Raw genomic sequence first — 5,979 nt, 5'->3', positions numbered from 1 at the left:
TTGACAGAACATTTCTCGAGAACATGACAGTTGATCAAGACGACGCCGCCCTATTTCTGTCGCATTGTTCGTCACCAAATGCAGAAAAAACATTCCCCAACCAAATACGAAGGAAAAGGAAATTCCAAACGTTGTAAATTTCTTGGTTTGGTAGAGTATGACTTTGGAACTGGTGATAAATACAAAATCGTTTGCAGCAATTGTTTAATGCACTAAATTAAAAAAAATAAAGTTATGAGCGGATGCAAAGCAGCATTCCAATCTCAGACCATCTTTGCCTCAGTATTTTGTAAGACCTGTGCACAGTGTGACCAACGAGCAGCTCTGAATTACAGATTCATAGTCTGGACTCAGCAAACGAACGGTATTTACGTCGATGCATTTTTCTTGCAATTTTCTTTATTTTTATATGAAATCAATTGTTTGAAAGCGAAGAGAAAAAAGAAATGCACATTTCTCTAAACGCTTTTGTGGAACGAAATCAGCTTATGCAAGCTAAAAAGAAATTTCAGCTTCAACTTGAAGCAATAGGCCAAAGCGCACGTTTTTTTTTTGTTTGTTTTTTTGTCGACAGTATATCAAATTTGCAAAGTTTTGAAATTTTTCAAAGTATGTTTTTTCAATTACGGTATCGAATATTCATAGCCTAACTGGTAATTTTGTGACTACTATATTTATACCATTTACGTTTTATACCAACATTTTAGAGCATCAGCTTTCTGGTGCTGTAAAATGTCAATTATCCAACACTATGAACAAAAAAATGTTAATGTGGTTTTATCAGTATGATATTTACCTTGTAACAACAATGCATGTGTACGTATACACATGCAGTCTACGAAGTTTTAGTTTTAACGTTGCCATGGTCAAGTGTTGCTCAACAAGGTTGTGTTTGTTGATTTCTTACCGATTACAAAATTATTGTTTCGTCTTGGGGGTAAGTCAGAATGGCGCCACCAGAAAAGGAGAAGGGTTTGATAAAGCGTGGGCACAAAGCTTAGTTTGTACATTTTAGTGATTTCATTATAAATCTTTTCACGTTGCAGTGGTGAACTATCTTAATTACTGCTGTAATGTGATTTTGCAACATGATAAGTAATGTCGAAGTGAATTAATTATTAAAGTTTTATCATTTTCAAACAAACACACACTGAAAATAGTGCAAAAAGCAATTAACATCGCAATCGCAAAATACATCGGAGATAGGACTGCTAGGATCTGTTAATTGAAAATTAAATTTGGTTATGCTTATTAGGCCGCATACAGAATGTTATCACATAGTTGATTTTCATGAATCCTGTTGATATTCAAAACAAGATATTCAAAGCAAATCTTTAATGAAGCAAAAAACATAAAAATCGTAAGTCCCCTGCTCGAAATTCATTGTCTCAATTTCCAACGGCTAGCCTATTGTGAAAATAAGTAGTGCATTATATACCAGGTTCATAACTAGTTTAATGCCAGGTCATCAATGGATTATAAAGAGTCCAAAGATCGTTAGAGCTTATAAAGAATTTTCAAACAACGTCATGCAACTATTAACGATATTATCTTTTTGTTTTTAATTACTAAATCATTTGCTTGGATTAAAACACAATTTACAACGCCTTCAAATCCCTTCTTTAAAATTGAACAAAAGCAGAAAGTCCAATTCTGGAAACTTGTTTACAATATAGAATAATATAATCTCCGTTAGAATTTTTCTGAATAGTTAAGAATGTTTGAGACAGACAAATGTGTTTGTTTTGATGATTTCACTTTTAGTGGCTCAAATTACGTTAAACCTAATTAGGCGTCAAAGCCTTGCAAACAGGCATGCGGATGTATACAGTACAAAGTTTAATTGTTTGTTGGTAATTATTCACTTCACAACGTAGAAATATTCAATAGCGTAGAACTATTAAAATAAGAAAAGTCCTTTGACATGCGAAAGTTTCATCTAAAGAATGATTTCCACAAAGATAGTTGGTTAATGTCAAACAATTACACCAAAAAATTAATTTTTCTTAAAAAATCGTTTAAACTTGTGATTGATTTATAAACAGGTCATTTTCCTTTCACGACATATTTTGCTTTTTTGTGACATTTTGTCATCACAAAACTATTGCAAATGTTGCACATTTAACAGATTAATTAGTTTTTACAACAAACATCCATTGTATAGTGAATATTAAATGTACGCACCAATAGTGGGATAGGCTATAAAATCGCATTCTCATAGTTAATCTGCCGCCTTATGAAAAACTTCTTTAGATAAAAACATTTAAAAAATGAATAAAATGCTTTGAAAAGCCATGCACGTTTTTTGCAGTTGCAGAAACAAAATTCCAATTTACAGGAAAAGACAAGGATCAGTTTTATACTTGTTAAAGGTTAAAGCGTCATAAAGAGGTTGACGAGTTGGAGGTTGGATTTACCCTTTCCAACGTTTCTGAATAAAATTTTCTATTTTACAGCAAGCACAATTTCACAGCTTGGTTGATGCGACGCCAATATTGAATACATTTCTTCATTTTCTTAAAGAAAACTTTATAGCCATATGTACTGTAGGCTACATATGCGGAGTCAAGCACATTTTCATTTTAACGCTTTGTAGGCTATGATAGAATCGACGGAGCAGCGCATAGGCTGGCGCAGCCGCACTAAGTGTAAAAGCTACGTTATAATTTCACTTTTGCGACCCTAACTATTCTACAAAACTGTAGAAAATATGCCAGGTATTATTTCATACGTTTTCATGTATCACTTAAGAGGATTAAAGAGTGTCTACCAATATGAAAAAAGACATTGTATGTAATGATTTGGTGGTTGCTAGTTTTTATGAAGAAAACAAACACTCCAATAAATAGAAAATGTAAAAAACACTTTGTTTGTTATTACTAGATGACAGCAAAGAGTCACATTACTAATAAAAATAAAATGAATTTGTCACTGAGCATCAGAAGAAAAACGGTAGACCTAAACTGTATTTCACAAAATTGTGATCGGAAGTCTTGAAACTGGAATAAAAGAGCATCGAAAAGAAACTATGAACAATAATTAAGATACTTAAATTGATGACAAAAATTTTTGAGGAAAATGCATTGTCCTATACCGTGTACTAAAACTAAAAACAAAACCAAACCACAGTCATTGAAAAAATTACAAGATATAAAACAGAATTTCTAAATGTAAATTTCATACAGATATACAAATTTTATGCATACATAACATTTCACAAGAACGGTGTTTAAAAGATGTGAAGATCAGTAAGAAAGATAAGTTTAAAAACGAACATTTCTGTTCCACTTTATAGTGTTTTGAGTACCAGCTCTGTGATTCTAGAAGCACCAGCTTTTTGATCAACTTTACAGCCATGATCAGGGCTAAGAAGACAAAATTAAGATGCACAAATAGAGTTGTACAACTTAATCGATTAGATTTTTAACAAGTTTTAAGATTGATCCGGATTCCAAGCACATCAAAATTCTTCTAATCCTAATTTCACGACATACACTTTTTAGTCCAGGAAGAAGGATAGAAGGTCCACTTCACACGGGCCCGTGAAAATTTAATGGTCTAGATTCTAGAACCTTTCTAGGGGTTCCAGGTACTTGAGAAAACTTTGAAAAACCTCGTATTCTTTTGGAATTATTTTATTACTCTAGCACAGTGGTTCTTAACCTTTTTTTCCCCAGCGCCCCTTTTCAGAGATTTCCATAGTCTGGCGCCCACCATAATATAAGGGCTGTAGCCTACTAATGACATTTTCTTCCAAGACTATAAGGCTAGCCTACAGCCAGTAGTAATTAGTTATTAGTTAGTAAGAAAAAACTAGTTTAAGCCGATGTTAGTTTTAATACTAAAAAATCAGCACAGAGGTGCCTTAAGGCTCTTAACTTAAAAGTCTTAAGGCACATCTCTGCTGATTTTTTAGTAGTTAGTAAGAGTTACACTAATAACCATTATTGACTGACTATTATTATGACCAGTCCTTATGGTTTGCTTGCACTGCCTGCCCGCTGTCCCTGCCAAAAGCTGACCACAAAATGCCATTTACTTACTACAAGGAAAGGGAAACAATGCCCATTATCAACAACAAAGGCCATGCACAACACCATCCGACGTCCACGCTTGTCGGATGGTGTTGTGCATTGTGCTGTATAGGCCAACATAGAATGCTCTGAGAGAGAATCACTACTTCCCTTGTTAAACACAATCTCTATACTGTATATAGCTCCTCATCCTCGGTGGATTCTCGTACCCCCAGCAGAACTACTAAAGCAAATTTGCAGTGAGGAAAATATCGTTACACCTTCTGAATGTAGCGCCCCCTATAACGCCCCCTGAATATTTCCGCCCCTCTAAAAGTTAACAGCGCCCACTAGGGGGCGGTAGCGCCCAGGTTAAGAACCACTGCTCTAGCATGACCCAGAGATTTCAATGGTCCCGGTTAAAAATACCCTATTAAAGGTCCCTCCTTGAAAACCGACATAAATCATCAATTTAGTATGTAAATCATCCCATAAATTGTGGGATGACTTCATTTAATTTGAAATACAGCGCATAGCTAATTTCATTTTGAGAAAACAAACAATCAAAAGACAACAAAAACATTGTGTGTAGTTTGTTCTTCCACTTTTATCTTATAACCGTGACCTGATAAAACAAAACCAACTGACTTACTTCCATTTTCTCTTTAAATTTAATAATAATTTAATGTTACGATAACAACTTTTAATAGGTTTGTTTATCGAATGTACGTTCAACTTGAGCAATCTTGTTTTTGTGATTTCTGTCCTCTTGATATTTTAAGGAAGAGTCTTTATGCTCTTAGTACCATTAACAGTTTGTTTCTTGTAGCTTTTTTTTAAATTTGGTATCATTGCTAAGTCTAGCCAGACAGTCCATTTTTACATTGATCTGCAGACGTTGAATCAATGCAACACAACACTGATTTGTTATCTATGACAGATAATCATCATTGACCTGCAAACCAGTAGTTGAACAAAATTATAACCCGATATGTTCTTGGATGAGTCCGAAAGAGTGAAAAATTAAAAAAAAATCTTGGTTCGATCAGTTATTTCAAAAACCTTTACCAGAGCGAAAACTTCTAATTTGAAATAATAAATACCCTGCCAAATGCTAAGCTTTCCATTGACCATAGAAGACAAAGATGTTGCAAAACTTTTGAAATTGGATGCCTTACAGTCAAATAATAATGATAACAACAACAATTCAATCATTTGCTTGTAATAAAGAATTTGAGAAATGTTACTTTTAAAAAGTACATTTAAGAAATTTACAGTAACTAAATATGGCTTCACCTGCAGTGGATTGGGGACACGACCTATTCGAAACCGCATTTGTCACATTAATTACATTTTCCGCGGATAAAGTATAATATTTCCAATAAAAATAGGTATTTTGTTATCTGGACAGTATTCACATGAGATTTTTGTTATTTTTGAAATGTAGATGTCGGTTTGTTTGTGAAGAAAACATATTGCTTCTTTACTTTCGTTAAAGCTATTTTTAAATTATTAGACTGTACATATATTTTGAAAACGCCAACTTGCTACGTCACAATTATATAGGCTTCGGAACTTGCAATCTTAAATAAAATTCTGAAATTTGTTGCAAGAATGACGCAATAACGTCTTTAAATAGACTAATATAAAAGCTACAAAAATTGTGACATTTCTATTTATTTGATTTATTTTAATTTTTGGTCATATTATAACATTTGTTTGAAATGTAAATTGCTCTGCGTAATACCTATAAGCAAATTTACATTTTAAGCGAAAGTTAAAACACAAAAGTTACCATACGCAGTACAAAAACATTCTTACAGCGTTATGCAATCAAGTCAGTAGAAACGGTTGTATTTTTATAAACCGACATCATTTTGACCCAGAGAAATTAAATCGATTCAAGTGCCTTCTTGACACTCCGCAGGAAAACTGCTGCTGCGCTAAAACCACCAAGACAAGGAAG

The sequence above is a fragment of the Aplidium turbinatum genome, chromosome 8 (assembly GCF_918807975.1).
Source record: "Aplidium turbinatum chromosome 8, kaAplTurb1.1, whole genome shotgun sequence".
Lineage (NCBI taxonomy): Eukaryota > Metazoa > Chordata > Ascidiacea > Aplousobranchia > Polyclinidae > Aplidium > Aplidium turbinatum.
The sequence above is the reverse complement of the archived record's forward strand: the minus strand, read 5'-3'. Positions refer to the sequence as shown.